This window comes from Heterocephalus glaber, unplaced genomic scaffold (genome assembly GCF_053883595.1).
Source record: "Heterocephalus glaber isolate CG9 unplaced genomic scaffold, H.glaber_assembly_v1.0 deba00001058, whole genome shotgun sequence".
NCBI lineage: Eukaryota > Metazoa > Chordata > Mammalia > Rodentia > Bathyergidae > Heterocephalus > Heterocephalus glaber.
Genome location: NW_028258184.1, coordinates 3,289,791 through 3,316,493, shown reverse-complemented (window position 1 = coordinate 3,316,493; position 26,703 = coordinate 3,289,791). Strand labels below are relative to the sequence as shown.

At 35.6% G+C, this 26,703-nt stretch overlaps 2 protein-coding genes across 8 annotated transcripts in view; one reads left to right on the top strand and one right to left on the bottom strand.

Moving 5' to 3' along the window:
* The window catches only part of LOC147828522 (PMS1 protein homolog 1-like), a 165,754-nt gene that overhangs the window by 104,270 nt on the left and 34,781 nt on the right, over positions 1-26,703 (top strand). The gene's annotated exons all lie outside the window — the stretch shown is intronic.
* Positions 1-26,703, bottom strand: part of LOC147828523 (fibrous sheath-interacting protein 2-like) — a 62,061-nt gene that overhangs the window by 10,105 nt on the left and 25,253 nt on the right. Inside the window, exons 6-8 of one of the 6 annotated variants that reach the window (XR_015450661.1) lie at positions 24,450-24,491; positions 17,211-17,327; positions 11,478-16,205 (exon numbers count right to left, since the gene is read on the bottom strand). The exons of 1 other annotated variant lie outside the window; for it this stretch is intronic. The gene's annotated coding sequence lies outside the window, so the exon portion shown is untranslated. Of the gene's footprint in view, positions 1-11,477; positions 17,328-24,449; positions 24,492-26,703 lie in introns of those variants that run through there. 4 more of the 6 variants (XM_087209652.1, XM_087209653.1, XM_087209654.1 and 1 more) reach the window with 4 other exon arrangements.

Here is a 26,703-nt window from a genome sequence, read left to right as displayed (position 1 = left end):
ATTGGAAGGGGAAAAATGAAAGCAGTAAAATTTGAAAAATAACAGGAAGATGAGAAAAAGGAAAAAAGTTAGATGAAGGATCCAATTAAAGAGTAAAAGAAAATTAATAGATTTAGGTTAATATAACAGAGCAAACAAGAAAACAAAGAAAAATGATGAAAAAGAATAAAAGAGCAAAAGAAAGGAAAACCAAACCCTGAAAAACCAACAAACAAAAAGGTAAATGAGTCTAAAATTTCATGTGTTTGAATGAGTGCTCTGTTTTCAGGACTTGCACTATTGAAATCCACAGCTATAGGGGATGGAGAATGGGTGACTACTAAGTCCTACTTTGTTTCCTTACTCCCTTTTTGTGTGAGTGAGTTGAGTCCTGTCCCACCCTTTCTGCAAGGCATGGTCAGTCATGTGGTGTCTGCCCTAGGGGGGCTACATTCCCTTCAGCTGCTCCAGTGTCCCTGTCCTTGGAGCTGCCACCTTTTCCCCTACCCCCACCCATGGAGCTGGGGTTAGTTGTCCAGCCTGCTTTCTTCTTGTCTCTGTATTGTCTTCAGTTTCTTCAGTTTCTCCAGTTTCTATGTGATTTCTCATTTTTCTGTGAACAGTTTTTTTTTTGGCTGCCAGAGTTTTCCTCCTTTTCTTTTCACTGAGTTACTGTTTTCACTGTTGAGAGTCCATGTCCTGAACAGGCTGTGATATGCTGCCCAAATTTACACTGCCATTTTAACTCCAATGCATGGTTTTTAAACCAGAATGTGGGATGAGATCAGCCATGGATAATGTGTGCAGTAAGAATGGATAATAGTCTAGAGCATAATCTTTAGAAATGTCAGTAGTGATGAGATGAGTAAAGGAAGAGTCTTCCAGCAGGAGGAGATTGCCCCATTGCATATCATTTGTCTACACCTTGCCCGGTACCATTCTGTACAGAAAAACAGAACAGCGAGAGCTTGCACTTTTCTTTTTCTTTGCACGCGCATCCTATTGATTTTGTTTTTCTGGGAAAGTGAAACAATCTAGTGCCCTCCTCAAGAAACCGGATAACCCAAAGCAATCAGAAAGAAGGAAATGATAAAGATAAGACCAGAAATTAATGAAATTGAAAACAGAAAATAATCAAGGAAAATCAATAAAACCAAAGAAGACACAGATTACTGAAACTAGAAATGAAATAAAGACTATCACTGCAGAGCCCGCAGACTTTACCCTGACAGTTACTTCATGGAACTTTCTCCTTTTCACATTCTAGCAAACAGATTGAAATTGATTAGATATATCACATTAGGTTGTTATTTAGCCTTCAGAAATTAATGTAAGTAGGTCAAAAATTTCTCTTCTATCTTACATGCATATTAAATATATTAATATGTTAAATAAAATATACATAAAATAGAATAGGAACCATAAGTAGATATACAAATATAGACTATAAATATTTCACTGAAATATGAATAATGTTAGTCCTTAGGCATCGGTATATGCAAATTCAATATATGTGACTTGATCTATGAATAGATGATGACTTGATCACTAATATCCAAATATTAATGTGAAAATGTAATGACAGTTTGGGAACTGGTATTTTGCTCTTTGATAGATGTGTGGTTTCTCCAGTATACATCAATAGGAAACTCAGCATTGGTATAGATACTCACAGATTTAGGGGATTGTTAGAAAATTCAATTAGTTCTGAGGCACTTTGGGAAATTCTAATTTTGCTATAGTAGTCTAATTATAATAGTAGGCACCCTGAAGAGTGAGAGAGAGGGAGAGAATGTATGTATGTTTGCATAAAATGGTGATATCTGACAGCATCATATTGGAGTATGGCCTATTTGTATAACTTCTGACTATTCTAGAAACATAGCAGCCTCTGGAGATTAAATATAACTTTTATTTTTTATATCAATCTTACAAATTTACTACATTTCTTTCTATATATTATTATTATTATTATTATTATTATTTTGGTACCGGGGATCGAACTCGGGACCTTGCGCTTGCTTGCAAGGCAGGCAATGGAACCACTGACCTAAATCCCCACCCCTTTTCTATCTATTATTAATGGAACCTCTGCTTACAATGGGAAATGGAAGCTGATTGCTCATGTAGCAGAAATGGACTACATTCTATCACTCAGCTGTATCAGAGACCTAAGCAAAACAAGACAGTTTCTTGATAGTGAATTCAAAAAGAAAGCTCTTAAAGGTTTCCACCAGAATCTCAAGATGCCCTTCTCAGTAAAATATACCAAATGTTGTGGTAACCTAATTCCCCAGTGAGTATTCAGTTTAGCCTACCAGCTGCTTGAATCTATCACTAGCTACATGTTTTACTTTAAGTAGAGATACTCATTTTTATAAAGAAGTAAATTGCTTTATTTATTACTGGTTTTGCTTGCCTCATTTATTGGGACTGTCACAGCTGGAGAATGCAGCTGCTTATTTTTGCTTGTATTAAAGTCAAAGATTAATCATAGAAATATATTAAAGAACAAAATGGTTTATTCAATTTTTAAAATAGGCTGTCAGCAACTTTGAAATGCCTAATTTTCAAAAAATGAATGTATAACTAAAACTAAGACATATCAATTAATTATTCTAAAAATTTTGAAATATTTTGAAACATTTGTTTCTTGGTCAAAGTCCGTCTTATTTCAAACTTTTAAAGAAGATTTAAGTATGCAAATTTTGGGATTCTTTATGTAGTTATCTACAAAAGATGATCACATATAAAATTTGAACATATTTAATTGCATCAGATCCTGGCTTACATTAGAAACAGGAAATTTGAACAAGTTTGAAATGCAAAAATGTGAGCTATTTAAACATTCTCAAGTAAATAACAAACTAGTAAAGTACACATTTGTTTTGTTTTGTTTGTTTATATGAACATGTCTTGTTAGTTTTCTGAGGTCTGGTAATTCATATTTGGTAGGCTCAAGCTCAGAAGGAATTCATGTGCACAATGTAGAGTGTATGCAGTATTGTCTCTTTCCATGGGCAAGGGTAACAGGCTGGATTCATTCTCTCACTTATACAAAAACTAAATCAAAAGGCAGACAAAAATATAGAAAATAATTTTTCCCCAGAATTAAACAGATATTAATTTAAGTCTGCAAACCTTTGAAAGAAAGAAAAACAAACAAGACCAGTCCTATGAACTTCCCAGATTATTACCTGGAAATTGTTTTCTCTCTGTAATTTAAGAAAGAGAGCCCAAACAAACCTTGACACATCCCTGAGTTCAGAAACAAGGGTAGAGTTTTGAGTGCCAGAGTCAGAGCCCCGGAATGGGGAGAAGGGGTTGTGGAAAGACAGTCTGAAGATCCGAAGAGAGATTCCCTTGAAACTTTGCCTTGGCATTGATCTGCAAATACATGAAAGAAAACTGCCCAAAGGAAGACAAACAGAAAGACTACAGGAAAACAGTAGTTCAAATATATTCCAAATTTCATACACAAAGAATACTTGTGCTTTGTCCAAGGAGAATATATGGACATTGTCATACACAAAACAATGGGGGAGAATTCTTAGGAAGTTATTGCCTTGGTAAAGGCTTGTTTTCCCTGCACTAAAGTTGCTTTCATGTTTACTAACAAAATTTAAAGACAAGTCTAAAATGGAGAATCCTGATTCTAATTAACTGTACCCAAACCTACACTACTTAAAAGATTATAAAATAAAATTCAGTAATCATCAATATAAAATTCATAATATCCAATATCCAAAGGAAAAACTCCCAGACAAATAACGAAACAGTTAAACATAACACATACTCAGGAGAAAAAGTACTAAATTGAAAAAGAACCAGAGATAACATAGGTGATATAATTAGCATACAAATACTTTAAAATTGCTGCTACAAAATGTGCTCAATATGTTGAAGAAAAAAAAAAACCCCATAATTATCATGTTGTATTTTTTTTTTTTTTTTGGTACCAGAGATCAAACTCAGGTCCTTGTGCTTGCGAGGCAGGCAGTGGAACCACTGAGCTAAATCCCTGGCCCAAAACATAATTATCATGAAGAGAGATAAGGAAGGTGCATAGGAATGATAAAAATGCAATACAACAAAGAAGAATTTTAGTTAACTTGAATACATAGGAATAGAAACTATTCCAATAAATCATAGAAAAAATTTAAATAATCATAGTATGCCAGTGTCCTTTGAGAACATATGAGAATATATTAAGAGAGTTAACAGAAGTATAATTGGAGTCCCCGCTGGAGAAGAAAGAGAATAGTTATAAAAAATTATAACTGAAGGTTGCTGAAAGTAATATACTTCCTATATATTAACAAGCTCAATAAATCCCAAGGAGAATAAATATAAATGAAATCATAGAAGGCAAATAATATTCCAATTCTTGAACATGTGGTAAGTGGAAAAATTTTAAATAGAGCCAGAGTAAAATCATACATTACGAAGAAATATAACCTGACAGTAGATGTCTTGTTACAAATGATGCAGGAAACAGCATTTTGCTGAAAAAACAGCCTTAAAATTAAAATCTTATGTTCATTGAATTGTTTTTAAAAAATACCAAATAAATATTTCTTAAAAGCTGAAAAAAGTTATCACTTGTTGACCTTTTCAGCAAGAAATTTTAAGGATAATTTTCTGGCAGCTAGAAAATAATATTAAGGACATTTGAATCTATGCAAAGAAATAAATAGCATGAAAAATATTTAATTCATCAGTAAATACATACATTGCAGTCATTTTAAATATACATAATTGTTCAAAGTCAAAATGTATATTGCTCAGTTTAATAGTTGCTGAATTGGGTTTTATGACTTCAATAGGATAAAAAGTAGGAAGAGGGAATAGGAATATGTAGATGTCAATTTAAGAAGCAAATTTCAAACATTAGAAGCAAAAACCAAAGATATGTATCTAATAACCAATAGTGGAAAAATATTTAAATTATGTGACTGAAATGCCCCCCATAAAAGGCAGAGATTTTCACACTGGATAATAAAACAGGAGTCATCCATGTGTTATCCACAGAAAGATCACTTTATATGAAAAACTTAGATGGATTAAAGGTTCAAAAGATAAAATATGTATGCCTTGTCAGGACTAATGAAAAGAAACAGAAAAGTTATATTAATATTAGAAAGTACTAGATTTCAATAAAAAGATAATCATAGCTGCCAGTTTATCAGATGCTGCAATAATCCTAAATATGTATGAATTTGATAACAGTTGTTTGATATAAATCATGAAAATAACAATAGAATTGAGGGGAAAAATAGACTATATTTCTCTATTGTCTAATGAACAATTTCAGAGTATTAATGATGTGAAAATGAATTAAGCATAAAAAGATATATTTCTAATTCATACATTCTACATTTCTTCATTATGATACATTTAAGTTATTTTTTCTAGGCATTAAAATACTAATATAAGATATGCAAACATAAATGCAATAGGATTACCATTTATGATTAATGGGAAGAGCAGTCATAGAACTTTAGTTCTTAATCTTCGAATCAATATTTTTTGAGTTTTTCTAGATCTTCCAATTATCCTGATCACTGGAAGAATTTCTGTTGGCTGGGTCATGCCTTCTCCATCTTGTATTTCTCATGGTGTTCTTCACAGTGACTCTATTTGAATCCTATGAAATGTCCATTAATTCTCTGTGCAGAACTTGTACCATACCATTGGCCTTCTACACCAGTGGCCCGCATTTAAATCATGAGCAGCATTGGTACATTCTTGCCTTTTCCCAAGTTTTGCAGGTGCAACCAGTTCTCAATGCACCCAAATCTGGCATTCCTTAAGGGCATCACTATAGCCTCTTTTCCCTAAGTTGCTTGGAAATGTGAGCAACATCATACTTTTGTGCTTTCTATCATTTGTAATTTTACCTCTACATGTAAGTCTACTGTTATTTTTATTTTTTATGAATTTAATTATTTCTTAAAGCTGCTTGAAAAAGATAAAAATATATTCTCCATGTATTCATATTTTTACCAATTCTAAAATCCTCCACTTTTTTGTGTAATATAAATCTAAGTTTCTACCTAGCTTTGTTTTTTTTTCAAATCCTAGTATTCTTAGTTCTCATACAGTGTAGCACTAGTCAGTTGGAAATAAATTGATAGTTTGAATAAAAGGTATTTCTTTCATTTTTACTTTTGAAATGTATTTTCAGTAGACATGGAATGGGGCCTACATGGATAATTTCTTTTATATTTTTAAAACTAGTGATCAATTATCCCTATTTTATATTGTGCTTATTGAGAACACTGTAGCAATTACCTTTTTTCTCCAGTGTATAAGTATATGTTATTTTTGGAATTACTTTGAAAATGTTGGTTTCATCACTTCTATTTTAATATTGAATTATGGTGTGAGTGTGTGTGTGTGTGTGTGTGTGTGTGTGTGTGTGTGTGCATGCATATCTTGGTTTGGAATTAAGATTTTCAGCTTGTTTGTGGTTTAAATTTTTCTCATCATAGGGAACAGTTTCACTACTACTTTTCAACTATTTTTTTGCCACCCCACTCTTTTCTGGTGCATAGATATTTATGATTGTCATCTCTTCCTCTTGGATTCTTCTCTTTACAAGGATATGATATCCTTCTTCATCTCTCTTAATCAGTGTTGGTTTGAAATCTACTTGATCTGCCAAGAGGATAGCTACTCCTGCTTTTTTTCGGGTTCCTGTTGCATGCAGTATTGTTTTCCACCCTTTAACTTTCAGTCTATGAGTTTTCTTTTGAATTAAGTGTGTTTCTTGTATGCAGCATATTGTTGGATTTTGCTTCTTGACCCATTCTGCCAGTCTATTTCTTTTGATTGGTGAGTTGAGACCATTAATGTTGATGGTTATAACTGAAACATATTGAATTGTCACTGCCATGACTTTTTCTTTTTGTTAGGTTCTCCCCCTTTACATTTAATTTCTTGTCATGCCAGATGGGTTCATTCTGCTTTGCTTCCTGGGGTTGTGATCCTCAATGTCTGTTCCTAGGATATTGTGTAAAATTCTTTGGAGTGCTGGTTTGGTATTCATGAAGTTCCTAATGTGCTCTTTGTCATGAAAGTATCTTATTTCTCCATGAATTTTGAAAGATAGTTTTGGAGGGTACATCAATCTGGGTTGGAGGCTGTTTTGTTTTAGGGCTTGGAATATGTCACTCCAAGCTCTTCTTGCCTTGATGGATTGTGTTGAGAAGTCTCCTGTGATTCTGATGGGCTTTCCTTTGTATGTGATTTGTTTCTTTTCTCTGACTGCTTGGAGAACTTTGTTCTTCTGTTGTGTTTCTGGAATCTTAACAATTATATGCCTATGTGTAGTTTGTTTTTGATCAAGGCTATTTGGAGTCCTATATGCCTCACTTATCTGTATGTCAAGCTCTTTTCCCCTGCTTGGGAAGTTTTCTGCCATTATTTCTGTGAAGAGATTTTTTTATGTCATCTGCACTCTCTCCTGTTTCTTCATTGAGCCCAATCAGTCTTATGTTATTCGTTTTTGCATCATCTAGCAGCTGCTGGATTGATTTCTCATGTTCCCTTATAATTTTGAAGCAATTTTTCTTTTCCTGGTCACTAATTGCAATCTTATCTTCTATATCTGAAAGTCTGCCCTCACATTGGCTCATTCTGCTGTGTAGACCTTCAGTGGAGTTTTTCATGTCCTGGAAATCTATTTGCATCTGTTTTATGGATTCCATTTGTTTCTTATGTTGGGATTCCATCATGTTCCTGAGCTCCTCTCTACATTTATTAATCATGTCTTGCACTAGGGGCACAATTTCTCCTGTTATCTGAGAAATTATTTCTGATTTCATTTTTTCCAGATCCCCTTTTGTTGCCAGTTCAGTGGGTCCAGGTGGTTGAGTATCAGAGTGTTCCATCTCATTTCCCTTTGGGGTTGCTGTAGGTGATCTGGAAGTCTGGTTTTGAGACTTATTTACATGTTTTCTCATTTCGACTAGGGTGGGCGGGGGGCTGTTAGTGCCTGCACGGATTACCTCCTCTGAGCTGGGTGAGGTGGGCCAGGGGCCAGGAGCAGCGGTAGGGATGGTGGCCCAAAAGCCCTTTCCTGTGGGCTGGGAGCAGCCGGAGGGATGGTGGCCGGGAAACCCCTTCCTGTCGGGAGCAATGCTACATAAATTTAGGGAAAAATCATTTGGTTAGCCTAGTTCTCCTGCCTACAGCCCAGCTATGGAATTCCGAGACATAATTGCATTTTGGCCTCTGGTCACAACTGAGACCTCAATGATCTGGTGATGCTTGTGATTCTCCAGGACAAGAAACATCCTGGGAGCTGAAAACATCCTGGGAGGAACAAAACATCCACTCAGTTCCTCATTACTCTTGGACCTTTACCATCTTGTTTACGCGGATGTACTGAACTCCTGCAAGCCATTTGTTACTTTTGTTTCTCCCGATGTACTGAGTAAAAGGTGCAGTAAACTGGGGACTTTTGTCTTTGCTGCCCTGAGCAGCATTGATCAGACCCAAAGCTCAGCTTCTTCTCACTCTCATTTTTCTACCTTTCCTGTAACTCACGGTGTGCTGCCATGGCTCACAGAAGACTAGGACTTACTGCAGAGATTCTGATAACGTCCCCTTCCCCTGTTCCCTACACCTTCCTCTGGACCAGAAGCAGTGGGATGGCAGCTCAGAAGCCCCTCCCTCTGGTCCGGGAGCGGTGGGAGGGATGGTGGCCCGGAAGCCCCTTCCTCTGGGTCAGGAGCAGCGGGACAGAAGGTGGGCCAAAAGCCCTTTCCTCTGGGCTGGGAGCAGCGGGAGGGATGGTGACCGGGAAGCCCCTTCCTCTGGACCAGGAGCAGTGGGGCGACGGCTCAGAAGCCCCTACCTCTGGGCCGGGAACAGTGGGACTCAGTACCTTGGTCTGGTGGGCTGGTGTCCTCTGCGTCTTTGTAGTGTGGAATCAGGTGGCTGCCTGTCTGCAGCGGGGTGATTCGGTGTCTTCCGAGCGACTCAGGATCTTGATAGGGCGTGCACAGACCTGCCTGTCTGCAGCGGGCTGATTCGGCGTGTTCTGTGCGACTTAGGACCCCGGTAGGGCGTGGGCACACCTGCCTGTCTGCAGCGGGATGATTCGGCCTGTGTTCCACGCGACCGGGGACCTCGGTAGGGTGTGGGCAGACCTGCCTGTCTGCAGCGAGGTGATAAGGCGTCTTCCGCGCATCTCAGGACCTCGGTAGGGCCTCTAGTTTGGTTTCTATTAGGTGAGTTTTCTCCTAATTATGGGTTCAATTTTTCTCATCCCTTCACATGCCTACCAATATTTTCTTGAATGCCCAGCTGTAAGATTGCAATATTATTGAATGTCATTTTCTCTTCAAAGATGTCAGAATTTGAATGGGCAAAAATGTTAATTGATTCCTCCTCAGCTTGTGCCTTGTGGTGTTGTTGGAAGCTTTTTTGCGGCCTCCTTTCCTGGAAGTAGCAGCTCAGTCTACCTGAGTGCAGGTTTGGCATGAGCTCTGGGCACTTTCTAAACATATGCTTCGCCATCTATTTTGTTGTTGTTTTGTTCGTGGTTGACTTTATATAAATTTATCATACACATGTACAGCTTAACTCAATGACATTTCTAGGCAAATTTGTGGACTTGACTATTTTCGTGACTACCCCTATATGATATTAAAACATACCAATTTTAAAGATAATACAAAAAGTTATATCCAGATCAGTGTATTGATAGAAATAAAGTTAAAAAGATATCCAATTAGTAAATTAAAGTAGGTGGCTTATCAACCATTGAGACTGAATTTAAAATACATGTTAGAAAGGTAAGACATCCTAAACCACTTTATTTTTTTTTTATTTTTTTTTTTGTACTTTATTAAATTCTTTTATTGGTACATTGTAGGTATACAACACAATTACATTTCTCATTGGGAATTGTACCTTTACATAATGCATCTTGGTTCTTATTTTTTCCCCACTCCTAGCCCTCCCTTCACCCCCTCCACCCTTCCCTATTTACAGAGACTTTATTTCCATTTTTTCCATTTCTCAGCATTTTTCCTTTCCCTTCTTTCCTTTCCCCTGCCCCTCCCACTACCCCTACCCCTTTGGACCTTTTCTTCCTATTTTGCATTATCGATTATTCACTCTAATCATTGGTACATTTTAGGTATACAATATAATGACATTCATCATTGGAAATTTGCACCTTTACATAATCTCTCTTGGTTCTTATTTTTCACCCTGGCCCAGCCCTCCCTTCAACCCCTCCATCCCTCCCTATTTACAAGGATTTTGTTCCTATTTTTCCATTTTCTCATATTAATCCCACTCCCTTTTATCCTTTCCCCTAGCCCTCCCACTTCCTGCCCCTTTGCCCTTTTTATTCCAATTTCACATTACCTATTATACATTTAGTCCTTATTTACACTTTCAGTTTCTCACACCAGAGAAACTATTTGGTATTTACACATGTGTGTCCTATTTATTTCACTTAAGAGTATGACCTCAATGTGCATCCACTTAGCTATACTCAGCCATCTCATCTTTGATAAAGGAGCCAAACATCCTCACTGGAGGAAAGATAGCCTCTTTAATAAATGGTGCTGGAAAAATTGGGCTTCAACTTGCCAAAGATTAAAACTAGACCTATATCTCTTACCATCCATTAAACTAAAATCAAAATGGATTAAAGATCTAAATATTAAAATAGAAACTCTGAACCAGTTGGAACAGAGGTTAGGTAGAACCCTGGAAAACATCGGTGTAGGAAAAGATTTTATGAACAAAACCTCAGTTGCCCGTGAACTAGCACAATCAACAAATGGGATCTCTTCTTATTGAAAGGCTTCTGCACAGCAAGAGAAACCACCAGCAGTGTGAAGAGACAACCCACAATGTGGGAAAAATTCTTCACCTGCTCTTCCTCAGACAAAGGTCTACTATCTCAAATCTATAAAGTACTTAAAAGATGAGACCTCCCAGATTTAAAGACCCAATCTGAAAATGGGCATCTGAAATGAATAGACATTTCTCAAAGAAGTAGAAATAGCAAATAAATACATGAAAAAATGTTCAACATCCCTGGTCATTCGAGAGATGCAAATGAAAACAACACTGAGATTCCACTTCACTCCAGAAAGAATGGCTGCTATCATGAAATCAACCAATAACAAAGGCTGGCAGGGCTGTGGGGAAAGAGGAACAGTGCTCCACTGCTGGTGGGAGTGTAGACTGGTGCAACCACTGGGGAAATCAGTATGGAGATACCTCAAAGAACTAGGACTGGAAGTCCCATTTGATCCCTCTATTCCACTGCTGGGGATCTTCCCCAAAGAATTAAAAGAATCATACCCCAGTGATATATGTGTGCCCATGTTCATAGCAGCACAGTTTGTGATAGCTAAAACTTGGAAACAGCCCAAATGCCCATCAACTGGAGACTGGATAAAGAAAATGTGGTTTTTTTATAAAATGGAGTACTACTCAGCCATAAAAAATGAGAAATTAGAGACATAGCTAAACCGCTTTATTAATAAGGTCATCTTGATAATTACAAGCTAATACCACGTTAAAAGCTTTGCAAATATGATCAATTGTAATCATCAAGGCCATTTATAAACACATTTTTTTCATTCTGAGAGTCATTATAGAACTGTACTTTCCACTCCTCTTTGAAGTTAGAGGCCGATAATTTATTTAGCCCATGGCCTATCAGTAGAAATTAGTTTCATTCATTGGTAAGTAATATGATTTAGACATAAATGTTCTCCCAAATTCTCATGTGTTTGGAAGGTTATTGGGTCATGGGGGTGCTATCCTCATTAGTTATTAATGCACTGATGAATCCATAGCTGATTGTGCTATTAGAAGGTGAGCCTGTTTAAAAGAGATGGCTCATGGGACCATGACCTGGAAGGGTATATATCCCTCTCCAGCTCCTTCCTTTGCTCTTGCTGCTTCCTAGCTGCCATTATATTAGGAGCTTTCCTACATGGCAGGCTTTTCCACCATGCTATTTCTGCATTTTAGTTAGCCAGCCACGGACTGAGTCTTCTGAAAGTGTGAGCCAAAATAAGCCTCACTTAATTTGTGGGTGTCCCAGGCATGAGAAAGTGACTAAGACAGTATATTATTTTATCAGTGTGGTACAATACTTACTATATCTCCTTTCCCTTCTTACAGTAATTCTGAAAGGCATTTGTGAAGGAACTTCCTTCCACCAGATGCTTTAATGATCATTAGGAGAAGAGTTCATGTTCTTGACTTGGCTTACATATAAGTTATTAATAAATAAATTTGTTAAGCTATGGAAAGTTTTGGACAATTACACTAAAGCATATCTTAACAAACTTGACTGCACTTGACATTTTTCTTCAATGTAAACTTAAGTCCAGTTAAATGGTATATACTTGTCTAATATTCTTTTTTTGTTTTTCACTTTGTTTCCTTTTATTTATTAGTACATGTTTGCAGTACATAATGTTTACATTCCTTAGGACGAGTTGATATGCATGCATTCCTTTATTCATCCTCCTTCCCTTCCCTCACTCCATTTCTTGATCCCCTTTTCTTTTGAGAAAGATCTAAAATTCTGTGTTAAATTAATATCCTTGCATAGTTGTCATGTTGTGTTTATGTGGCAGAGAGCTGGCAGAAGTTTGCTAGTGAACAATGGGAAAAACTAAATGGAAAGTAAATGATTCATTTGTAGCATAGAAGGAAGACTACAGGCAGAAAAGCATTAGCTTTTGGAAAGATAACCTTTTTTGCTTTTGTGGTCCGCTTGAAATTTTTCAGAGTTCCATGCTATTCCTGATAATTGTTATATTCCCAGTATTTTCTTCACAAAAGTTCTCATCCCCTGAATGTAGGAATTTTAATGTTCTATGTCCTTTTCAAATATTTCACTGATGTCATCCATTTGGGTTTCTATAAGAAAATACTGTAGACTGGGAAGATTATCAAGAGCTCAGATTCATTTCTTCCAGTTGTAGCTGCTGAGATAGTGGGTTCAGCAAGACAGACCTTTATTCTTCAGTATCATAATACAAGGTGATTAAGTTATTAGTCACACTGCATATCTGGATGCCAAGGATTTTGGAAAGTGTAGTTTTTAGCAAGTGTTGTATGTATCTAGTTAAAACACCTATCACAATTTGGAAGAAAGATTTGGGGAAGTAGCATCTTTCTCTGCTATTATTCTTTACCTATGCAACTTTTATTAATAATTAATCTTTCAGTCCCCCAGTTTCCTCACCTACTAAATAGAAGATAGCAATATCAATTTCATAGGACTGCTGAAGTATAGTGAACTTTGGGAGGCAGAGGCAGGAGAATCACAAATTCGAATCCAGCCTGGGCAGTTTAGCTACTTAACAAGTCCCTGTCTCAAAAGTTTTTAAAAAAGGACTAGGGCTCCCAAAAGAATTAAAAGAATCATACCACAGTGATATATGTGCACCCATGTTCATAGCGGCACAGTTTGTAATAGCTAAAGCTTGGAAGCAGCCCAAGTGCCCATCAACTGGAAACTGGATAAAGAAAATGTGGTTTTTAAAATAAAATGGAGTACTACTCAGCCATAAAGAATGAAAAACTAGAGTCATTTATAGCTAAATATAAATATATAATATAATATTTCACTTAAGTGAAATAAATAGGATTATAATGAATAATTGATAATTTGAAATAGGAAAAAAGGTCCAAAGATGAAGGAGTGAAGGGAGGGGAAGGGGAAATGAAAAGAGGGAAAGGAAAAACTATGAGAAAAGAAAAAAAAATGGAAATGAAATCTATGTAAATAGGGAAGTGCGGAGGGGGTGAAGAGTGCACAGGTAATGGGGAAAAAAAAATAACCAAGATACATCATGTACAGGTACAAGCACCCAATGATAAATGTAAACGAATTGTATACCTAAAATGTACCAATAAAAGAACTAAAAAAAAAAAAAAAGGACTAAGGCTGTAACTAATGTGAAGATCCTAAATTCAGTCCCCAGTATCACTTCCTTCCCCCACCAAAAAACGTAAGTTTCCTGTGAGTCTGAGAGGCAAATGTTGCTCAGGGGTCAGTCAGGATTTAAAGCACATCTATTTAAAGTTACTGTGTGGCCTTGAGCTCCTTAAGTAGCTGTTCTTAGCCTGTATTTCATTATCTCTAAAGTGGAGATGAAAGCTGGGTGTGGTGGTGTGTGATCCCAGTATTCTGGAGGCTGAACCAAGAGGATCATGAGTTTGAGGCCAGTTTGGGTTATACAGTGAGACCCTGTCTTAAAATAAAGTAAAATAGGGCTGGGGATTTAGCTCAGTGGTTCCCCGCCTGCCCCGCAATCACAAGGTCCAGAGTTTGATCCCTGGTACCAAAAAAAAAAGTAAAATAGAGATAAAATAGTACTCTTCATAGTTGGGAAGATTACATGAGATCATATGCATGTTGGTTTGAGAATATTTATTGAACATCTGTGGCAGGCAGACAATTCCTGCCTTCTAATAGTGTGTGTGTGTGGGGGGGTTGCAGCAATGAACAAGCATACAAATAACAGATGATAGCTCAAGTACGTAAGAAAAAGTAGTGGGACCTGACTTGTGAAGTCAAGACTCCGGCTGCAGGTGTAGCTCAGTGGCGGAGAGTTTGCCTAGCATGTGCAAGACCCTGAGTTCAAACCTTGTGAAGTGGCATTTAAAAATGAAATCTAGGATTATAAGGAAGGAACTTCCTGTGGTAGAGTCTGTGGATAGACAATGTGGACCAAACTAAGGAAGGCCTAACAGCTGGCTGTCAGTTGTGCCCATGGGAGTGTTGAGATACGGGGTAGATTGTGCTTTCTTCCTGGTATTTTGTTATTGTCTGAATTACTTTTTTATGATGAACATGTATGCTGTTGAGAAATATATTGTCTTACTTTGGGGAAAAAGCTGTATGATCCATATCACGTTTACATGATCTATTATTCATTTACAGAATGACAACATAGGATGAGGTCAGACTTTCCCAAGGATGTTGATAAAATATTCATTATACTAATATATTATATGTAAAAAAAAAAGAAATCCAGAATTTAAGTTAATTTAGAAAATATTTAGCTACAAATACTTAATATCATCAAAATTTCAGTCATATTTGCATAGATAAAGTAAGTGACCTATTGCAATTTCTCCCATGGTTGTTGTTTTTTCTCCCTATTCTAAACAGGAACCTAGAAAATATATTCTATTTTCCTAGATGATTTTGCTTTGCAAGGGAAAAAGTAGAAAATATTTGAGTAAAAATGTCTTTTCCAAATATAGAAGTTGTGATTTTTACTACAGGAAGCTATAGTGTTTATTATGAGTGGTGACAAAAACACTGTAAAATACGTGGCTGTATTTTTCACAGAATGAAAGAGTAACAGATTAGTTCAAAAGAAATGAGTTTCCTTGGTCATTCTGTTATAACACACTTAGGGTGGTGGAATGATGCAATTCTGGTAATGCTCTACACTATTTATTTCCAAATTCTACCTTAAGGACTGGAGTTTCCAAGCTTGACAAGGAATTTCATAATCCGAGATTAGCAAAGATTGAGCCAAGTCACTGGAACTCAAAAGAGTCACAGGAGCTTAGTGAACAGGGATGAAAATAAGAATCATCATAAACTTGATGCTAGAGTTCTTGTCTGCCATTTTCCAAGGAACACTTCTGGGTCTTTCATCCTCATGTGATGTTATAAGGGACACAGGTAGAGCAATGCCTCACATTTAATTTATATTTCCAGGTAAGACCTTTCTAAATTCCAGATTCTTGTGTCCAACTGCCTACTGTGTAACTCCAGTTGCTTAATACATACCAGCAACTCAGACTGTCCAAAATGGAGCCCTTGTTTTGCTCCCTACACATTTCACTCAGATACGTAGCCTTAAAGAAATTGGTGTTTTCACCCACAGTGGATGTTTACACTTTGCATTTTTTCTTTAGATTTTTGGCAGGTACAGAGACCATGAAAAATCTGCCAACTGATAAGTCCTTTTACATCTGCTTTTTGTTTTCACTTTTTGTTGTTGTTGTGTTTAACAGGCAAATAAAAAGCACTTAATAAAGAATCATGAGTTTCTGTGAGCGATGAGCTGGCCCTTCTGGTAGAGAACAGAAGAATGAATGACATTGACACTCACTGTCGTTAACAAGCAGCCTGTGGTAGAGATTTCAGTTCCAAGCCCTGACTCTCTTCCTAAGTGAAGTGTCGACCATCTGTTTTAAGGCCCCTGAAAAAGGGAAGCTAATGACTGTAGCTCCTTCTTTATTAATACAGCATGCACTTCATCTCTTCTGTTAACGTTTTCCCCCAAATTTAAATTTTTAAGATTTTATTAAATTAAGTACCCGAAACAAATGCTATTAAGACAGCAGCACTATTATAGCAATTTTTTACATTCACTTTCAAAAATTTTCCCTCTGGTTGTAAACTATGAAATCTTGATTTTAGAAAGGTTCATATAAAACTGCCTTAAATATGTGAAACTATAATTCATTTACACATATTTTACTTCAAAACAGTCTCTCTTCCATGGTTTGAAAATTTGTTGCTGTCAAATTCATTTTGATTCTTTTTTTCATTGTCTTTTTCTAATTCATTTTGAAACCTAACATATGTGGTGGTTCTGAGAGACAGCGATTTGGGGAGGGAATCGGTTGTATGGACACTGCCCTCGGGAGTGGGACCAGTGTCTTTGTGAAATCCCTTTGGCTGTGTGAGCACATGAGAAACATGCCATTTTTTGGAGACAGATTGGGAGGGACATCGAGTCCTCTGGCACCTCAATCACGGCCTTCTCAGCCCCTGGAAGGCTGTGAGCAATAAATTTATTGTTTACAAATTATCCAGTCTAGGGCATATTATTATAGTACCCTGAATGGACCAGCATTCCATTTATTTATAAGTTTAATTAAAATATATCAACAATGGAATAACATACTTATTTAGTCAGAATAAATAGTTGTAAACTTGGCTTTAAATTTTACAGTCTATGGTATTGGAGACGTCTCTTAACTTTTTTGGATTTCAGTTTCCTCATGAATAAATGAAATTACTAGAAATATCAACATTAGGTATTATTAAAGTAATAATAATAGTTACCTAGCATCATCTACATATTTTAATCATATAACTGTTATGAAATAATATTTCTTAGTATCTGTGTTAGCTTTCTAGTGTTGTCATAGTAAAATACCACAGATGGGGTGATTTACTCAAAAGAAACTTTTCTCACAGTCCTGGGGCCTCTATGTCCAAGACCAAGGTTTCAGCAGGTTTAGTTTCTACGAAGGTCTTGCTCCCTGGCTCATACATGGTGGTCCTCTCAATGTGTCCTCACACGGGCTCTGCTCTGTGGACAATCATCCCAGGTGTCTGTTACTCTCTTTATAAGGGCACAGTCAACCACTCTGAACCTCAATTACATCTTGAAATGCCTAGTCTCCTAATAGAGGGGTTGAGTTTTCCATACACAAATTTGTGTTTGGATAGAGAGTAATTCAGTCCATAATCGCATCTACTGTTTTCAGTAAGAGTAAGCAATTTCAAAGATGAAAGAGCTACCAGATGTCAGAAAGAAAAACATGTGTGCTCCCAACACTGTTTACATACCACATTAGAGTGCCTAGGCATGCATGAAACACAAACCATCCATCCTGATATGCATCTCAGCAAAAGTTGTAATACACAATGATAGATGATGAATGTAAAAACAATAAGAAAAGTATTAGTGACTACCTACATTTTCCTTCTAGGAAGATTAATATAAATAAATACAGAGCCAAATTATGAAATAAGAAATCTTAATCTTACAATTCTGGGCAAATAAATTTTTTTCCCCATTAACTTTGTTGGTACATTTTAGGTATACAATACAGTCACATTCATCATTGGGATCTTGTACCATTACATGATTATCTTGGTTCTTATTTTATTTCCCCTTCCCTTGCCCTCCCTTCACCCCCTCCACCCTTCCCTATTTGCAAAGACCTTGTTTCCATTTTTTTCCTCTTCTCATATTTTTTCCTTTCCCTTTTTTCTCTTCCCCTACCCCTCCCAATTCCCCTGCTCTTTTAGACCTTTTCTTCCTGTTACACAATATCAGTTATACATTTTTTAAATTACAGTATTAAGATCTAGGAGACATTACCACAGATTTTACAGAATTTTAAAGGATATAGAAAGCATATTACAAAAAGCTTTTTTGAAATAAATTTGACAACTTCTAAGAAGTAACTTAGAAGACAAATTAATGAAACTAACTCTGGAGGAAATATAAAATTTGAATAGCACCTATTAAAGAAAGTATCTTCCTAGCTTGAAAATCTACCTATATGACAACAGCAGGCTCATAAACATTTTAACTGATAAATTAATTATAGCAAACAAAGCAGAAAAATGAAGGAACACTTCTCCCCTCATTTTAGGAACTCAACATTGTGCTAATCCTAAAACTGGATAAAGATAATAGAAGAAAAAAGTATGAACATATAAATTTGTTTAACAAAACAAACTTAGAAGTCAGATCTGGCAGTATGTAGAAAGTGGTTTTGTTACAGGGATGGCAGTGTTGATTCAGCATTGGAAGATCCACCCCCAAAAGTCATCATTTTAACAGAGGAAAGGAGAGAGCCATATGATCCTGTCACTAGTTGGAGAAAGAGTATTGGGCTGAATTCTACAGCTGTTCATGGTAAAAGCTATCAGGAGATTAGGAGTAGAACAGAACCTTCTCAACAGATCAAAGACATGTACTCCATACTTCCAACAAAAACTCCTTCTATGATTGGAGATAATACAATGCTTTCTCCCTAAAGTGGGGAACAAGGACATATATGCCTACTCTTCATCTGTCCATTAGCCTTTGAAACATAGGTCTAAACCAAAATAGTCTGGCAATAAAATGACACAACTAGGATAGGATTGGCATGGCAGAAGCAAAATCTTTACATGTAGATGAAATGATCATCTACAGAGAAAATACTAAGAAATCTCTAAGAGCCCCTAGAACCTGTACTTGAATTTAGCATGATTAGAAAACACAAGGTATATATAAAAATTCAGGTCTGTGTATACTTGCTATAAATGAAGAATTGGATATTGAAATTTAAAAGTTATGTAGGAGTACAAAGGACCCAGAAAAGCCAAAAACAAAAACAAAAAAACAGTGTTGGAAGATGTTTAGCACCCAATTTTAAGACTTCTTCTAAAGCTACAGTAATCAAGGCAGTGTTGGTGTAAGGAAAGACATATAGATCATTGGAATAAAACAGAGACTCTAGAAATAGAAACACATATATATGGTCCACTGAGTTTTGAAAGATTATTTAACATTAGCATTTTATAGAATATAAACTCGATTCAAGAGCCGAGGAAGAGATAGTGTCTTCAGCAAACGACACTAGACCACCTGGTATCCGTATACAAAAAAATTAACCTCAACCCTTTTTTTCCATACATGAAAATAACTTGAAGGGATCTATGAACCTAAATAAGAAAGCCTAAAGGTATAAAACTTCAAGAAGAAATTATAAGGGAAAATATTTATGAATTCAGGGTAGGCAAGAACTACCTAGGATACAAAAACCATGATGTATAAAAGAAAAAAAATTGATGAGATTCCATCAAAATTTACAACTTTAAATGACATTAAAATGAAAAGTAGTCCTTAAACAGACCATATTTACAATGCATATAACCTATGAGCAGAATATATAAAGAATTCTTAGAGCTCATTAATAGACAACCCAATTAAAATGTAGACATAAGAAGATGATAAATAGTGTAGCACAAGGAATGGTGTGCAATTCTAGAATCAGAAAAATACTAATGAGTACAATAATAAGATTGAATTATACACTCATTAGGGAGATGAAGTCAAAAGTTTTAAAAGCCTTGTCATGACTTTTTCTTTTTGTTGGATTCTCCCCCTTTGTGTTTAATTTGTCACGCCCAATGGATTCATTCTGCCGGGTTTCCTGGGGTTGTGATCCTCATTGTCTTTTCCTAGGGTATTGTCTAAAATTTTTTGGAGTGCCAGTTTGGTATTCATGAAGTTCCTGAGGTGCTCTTTATCATGAAAGCATCTTACTTCTCCATCGGTTTTGAAAGATAGTTTTGCAGGGTACTTCAATCTGGGTTGGAGGGTGTTTTCCTTTAGAGCTTGAAATACATCACTCCAAGCTCTTCTTGCCTTGAGGGTTTGCATTGAGAAGTCCGCTGTGATTCTGATGGGCTTTCCTTTGTAGGTGATTTGTTTCTTTTCTCTGACGGCCTGCAGAATTTTATTCTTCTGTTGGATTTCTGGAATCCTATTATATACCTATGCGTAGATTTTTTTGATTAAGGTTAGCTGCAGTCCTATATGCCTCACTTATCTGTATGTCAAGTTCTTTTCCCCTCCTTGGGAAGTTTCCTGCCATCACTTCTGTGAATATTTTTTTTTATGTCATTTGCACTCTCTCCTCTTTCTTCATTGACTCCAATTAGTCTTATGTTATTCTTCTTTGCATCGTCTAGCAGCTGCTGGATTGATTTCTCATGTTCCCTTACAATTTTAAAGCAATTTTTCTTTTCCTCCTCACTAATTGCAATCTTATCTTCTATATGTGAAATTCTGTCCTCACATTGGTTCATTCTGCTGTGCAGACTTTCAATGGAGTTTTTAATCTTTTGGAAATCTGAATCTGTGTTATGGATTCCATTTGTTTCCTATGTTGGGATTCCATCATGTTCCTCAGATCCTCTATTTTTTAATCTGTGTCCTCTCTGGATTTATTAATCATGTCTTGCACCATGAGCAAAATCTTTGCTGTTATCTGAGTAATTATTTCTGATTTCATTTTTCCCAGATCCTCTTTTGTTGCCAGTTCAGAGAGTACAGGTGGTTGAGTATCAGAGTGTTCCATCTCGTTTCCCTTTGGGGTTGCTGTAGGTGATCTGGAAGTCTGTTTTTGAGGCTTATTTATGTGTCTTCTCATTTCCACAGGTGAGGAGTGCTTCTGGCTCCCACGTGGCTCACCTTCTCTGCCCTAGGAGCTTGGGATGGCAGCAGGGGAGTTTCCTTCTGGGTTCTGGGACCAGCTGAGCTTCACTGCCCTAGGAGCCTGGGATGGAGGCGGGCAGCTACCTTCCGGGTGCTGGGACCGGCAGAGATTGGGGCAAATAAATATTGATAGTCCAATAAGCTTCAGCTATGATGTGAGCTATTCACCTTTGTCATTAGGGACAAGTTTACCAATATCTATTGGAACAAAATTTTTATGTGGAAATTAAGATATCTAAATTATAAAGTGTTACACAAATGAAAATGAAAGATTTAAAATATATTCACCTAGAATTTTTGTATTGAGTTCTTTAAATTTAATTCTAGAAATACGAAGTTCCTAAACAATCTTTCTGTATTATCATTTAGTTATATGGATGAATACCCTGTATTATCATTAGTTATGTGGATGAATACCCTGGGAAGCTGAGGGAGAATTCACGTTCAAGCTGAGCTTAGGTACCTTAGTGGCTTAGCTGGACTCTGGCTCAAAATAAAAAATAAGAAAAGGGGTGCAGATGTACCTCTGCATGAATCCCTAGTTTCAGAGCCCAGTACTGAAAAAATATCTATCATTTAAAAGGACTGTAGCTGTTGTACAATGGACATGATACAAAAGAACTTATTGATTGTCATAAACAAGATAAAATTTAAAAGCATTTTTCGTTAGAGAAGGAAGCCAGGATCAAAAGGTTTTGTATTATGTAATTCTAGTAAGACATTCTGAAAAAGTAAAAAAAGACAGCTTATAGCCACTAAAATAGATCCGTGTGGCCAAGTGCTTGCTTAGGAGAGAAGATAGATAAATACTGATAAGGATTCATGTAAGGGAACTTTTAGTGATAGGCTCTCATATGGTAATATGGTGGTGTATAGCTTGACATATTTTTCATAACCTAGGGAATTTTACATCTACAAAAGCATAGATTACTCAATTTTTTTTTAAAAAAAGAGGCTGTTGGGTACTCTCAGGCTGCATATGTATGTATGTGTATATATATATAGAGAGAGAGAGGGAGGAATCTAATTCTACTATAATATTGTCGCTAAATGGGGATCACTTTGAAAACAGTGTTTTGATGGGGTATTGCAAAGCTAAACACACTCTACATGTATATTATACTTTGGTGAGTACATTTGTTTCTTACAGAGACAGATGAGCAATTCTGAACCTATTTACATTTATACTAGAATTGAACAAATAAAATGTCAGAGATCAAGAGCCAGACTTCTCATTTTTTATATAGCCATTTAAACAAAGAAACAAAGGATAAGGCTGGAAAAAGCATTATGGTACCAGATTAACTTTGGAAATATTAGTATAAAGTTACATTTATTTTTACAGAGTTAAGTAGGTAGACAGTTAAGTAGGTAGGCAATAGATAGATGGATAGGAAGAAAGAAGAGGAGAGAGAGAGAGGGGGAAAGAAAAATTCCACTAAATCCCACTCAGAGAAATGATAGAGTAGAAGGTAACTTGTTACTAACATTATTTTTTGGAAGAAAAAAATTAGTAATTCCAAGTTCAAAACCATTCAGTGTATATTTTACTTATTATTCACACAACGAAAACATTTAAACTAGATTGTAAAGAATTTCAGTAATATTTTGTGGAAATTTTATACCTTTAGCATTTATATATATATAGATCTGTGATTCATTTTGAGTAAAGTTTTATTATGTGTGATGTGAAGATTTACTTTTTGCCATAGAGCTATCATATGGGATATACTTAAGTATAAATTTTATGGTATCAATTTATTTTTTCTCTATAAATGACTAATCAGTTTCTTCAATATGTATGCTTACTTTATTAAATACTTGGTTGCTGCTAAACCATATTGGAGGAAATTTAGTTCCAAATATAGGGAGACATTTTAAATTGTTCTTTCCTATACATAACTCTTAATAATATAGTGGCTGTTCCCAAATACAAGACACTATTCTTCTAAAATAAAAGTCATTTGGCCTTATGTTTGGATTCTTTTTATTTCACCTTTTCTCACTGTGTTTTGAAAACTATATAGTGACTAGTAAAGGTTGTATCATCCCCCCATTCAGCCTCCCTTTCAACTATATTCAAAGGATACATTCTAGAGGTTTTGCAGAACATAAAGCAGTGTTGCAGTGCTATTTTAGAAATAGGAATTACAAGCTGACCATTTTAAAAACCATTTCTTCCATGTTTTTAGTGTGATGAGACTGCCATTATTGTTTAGTTTCAGTATATGTTTGTATTTCTCTTAGCATTTTTTTCTGGGGCTATTTTGTTAAGTTGTGGCAAATCAAGGTAGAGAGAAGATAGTTAACACTTTGTCTTATGCCACCATCTGTTCCAGAATTGACATTTTCTCTTATTGATAGAATGTTCAGAAAAGCTTCAAATCTTCCTTAGCACCTTTTAATGCCTCTTAATGTTTAACTTTAAGCATTGTAGAAAGTTTTTGTCAATGTTCTTTGAACTCATCTTGCATCTATACTTTCAGTATATGGATTTTTTTTCTGTATATGTCATTGGTGTTTTTTCTTTTCCCACTCACAGAACAACTTCCATTTATTTCACTCAATCAAGGCTTGATAAAATAACTTAAACATTTAACAGGTACTGTATACTAACATTGCGGGTCTGATTGTGTAGTCATTTGGTGCTTATCTCCTGTAATATTTGCTGAATAAATTGAATGAGAATATTTTGTTGAAACATCTCATACTTGATTAGACCCAATTTGACAAAGGTGTTTAATTTGCTTATTTACTAAGAATTCATTACAAGACGGTTTTGAGAAATGATTTGTACTTGTAAAATTATTAAAATTGAGGATAAGTAATTGACAGTGTCCATTAGCTATTATGTACAATTTCATTTTGTTTAAGTACTAGCAATCTTTTGGTGAAATGCAATGAAAGTTTAATTAGTTTTGTGTCGATGAGTTGAGTGCATTGATTATTGTGCTCTACTAAGCATCAGGGCAGTGCCCTGTTACCTAATATGTTTTATTAATAATTAAATGCAGGCTCCCACCTTGTTTAAAATGCCTCACAGAAGCACAACTTTTATACTGCACAAATTAGTGTGAAATGTGATTATTTGGTTAAGTTTATCTAGGTTATTCAATAAAATATTCATGAGAGAATTAGCAATTATTTTGTTTTCTTTTTCTAATATTTATTTCTCTTGGGAAAATATATTTATAGAATCCTGAGAATAAATATGGAGAATGTGTAAGGACATTTTCCCATGTCATGTGACTGCATATCCTAGTGTTTGAGGGGTAATGCAACTGAGAAACAAAGCACTTGTGTGAGGTTAGAATGTTACTCATTAAATTCCTGTTTCAAATATACCTACCTGAATATACTTGTACCGAGACAAATGAGGCTGACAGGTGGATTGCTAAGTCATTCTTTTACCACCATTGCTAAACTTACCGATATTTCTGCTGGTACTTAAACTTCTGTAGTTATTAATGCCTGAAAAGTTTGACAATAAAATGTAAGAGAAGTAATTATTTAACTTCCAAAATGCATATGAAATTAAATAATAATGACTTTTATCTGAAATTTTTTTTTAAATATTTTTTTAAAATGAGTGATACTCAGACCTAAAACAATTGTTTTGAATTCCCTACTGCCTTTTAGACTTCTCTGTGTATATTGATAAATGTTTTCTTAAATGTCTTGGTATCTGACTGTTAGTCTTCCTTATAGTATCATTAGTCTCGTTTATACTGTGATTTAGGTTTGTGTTTTATTACAAAAGATGTAACATTTATATTTTCCTTTTCTTAAGTTTATTATAATTCCTAAAGAACTGAGGTTCAGTATTTAAAAATTATGTAATTTGCTATATTTAGTTATGCATGCTTTTCATCTATATCTTTATCCTTCATGCTTTGCTTACATTGGTTAAACCACTTATGACACAGTGATTAATAGCTATTGTGTGATTTTTGTAAATATTACACTGAGCTGCAAGTTGTTTTCCTTTTTTTTCTTGTTATCAACCGCTGTACACAGTAACTGAGACAGAATAGAAGCTCAGTAAATATTTGATATCATCTCTGTTATCAAATTAATGAGCACTGTAAACTTGAAATCCTGTGGACAATTTAACGTAATGTTAATGTAGCTTTTGAGATCTTAGACACAGCACTTGTAGTTCTTGTATACTAAAGGTGAAAAGTCATTGTCAGCTCTCTCATCTTAGATCTTTCTGAGTGCCAGTGAACTGCTTTCTGTGGGTGTTACTGTGTTCAGTGGAAAGAGTTCATTCCATCAATAAACCCCTCTATGTTTTGGGGGATAAAACCTCTTTTAATGAAATATAAACTAACATGAATAAAGAATTTAAGCATCTCTTAAATATATTTTTATGATTTTTCCTTACAAAAGGTTTTACACATCTCCAAATTTGACATTTCACATATATGAAAAGATCATAAGACTTGGGCTTGAGGATTGGCTCAATGGTAGGGGCTGGAGTTGAATCATCAGGAACAACAACAACAACAACAAAAACAAAACAGATGCAGAAGACGTTCATGCCATAGATACCTTAGATGTCATTATATGTCTTCGAAAATAAAATTGCATAGCTATTAACTCCTCTATTGAGCTACCATAAGCTGAGTGCCATAGGTGAACCCAAACTTGTTTTTCAATATGATATTATGGATTATTTTAATTCCCCAGAAAAGAAATTTGGAAGCAGACACTACATGGGACTATGGTCATGATTTCATGTGAATATTTTGCAGTTAATGTCATATTGTCCTAAGTGTTATACATATTAGAAATCATTCAATGTAATTCATCTTCCCAAAATTACCTATCATTCATCAGCTTCTTAAAATTTCAAGGAGTTTTTGTGGTTGTTGTCTTTGAGACAGTGTCTCTATGTGTAGTTTAGGGTGGCCTTGAACTCACTGTATTCCATAGGCCATGCTGCCCTCAAACTCCTGAGGATCCTCATGTCTTAGCTGCCCAAGTGCTAGGATTACAAAGATTGGGCACCATGCCCAGCTCAGTGAGTTTTCAAAGTAAGATTTCTTAGAAACTCCCATGTGATGATTTTAGTCCATCAAAATAAACTATCATATACACTATAAGCTATCAGATACACTAACATAATGTTCCTCAAAAAATGGACTTCATTCTATTTCAATGGTTGAAATCTTATATTAGCTAGCATTCTTTAAATGCTATAGCATCCAAATGTGTAATTAACAGCACAACTTTACAGTTTTGGAAGAATGCATAATTTAGTGATGTATGTGTGAACTTTATATGACTAATCTAAAGTATAATGTGACAATGTTTACACCAGTTTGTTACCTATATGAGACTTATTATACATCAGATTCCTATATATGCTCATCATATATATGTGCTGTGCTGTGTCCTTTGTCTGACAACACATTTGGCCCCTCCATTCTCCACATCAAGGGTAACCACTATTTTATTCTTCAGATTTATGTTTTTAATTTTTTTAATATATCAGTTACATCAAGGATATTTTTCTTTCTGTGTTCGACCCATCCATGTTGGACAAATGGCAGGAGCTCCATTTTAAGGTTCTGTGATATTCCATTGTGCACATATACCATATTTTCCTCCAGCATTCATTCATCAACAGACACGTAGGCTGTTTCCATGCCTTAGCTGGTAAATAATACTGCAATGA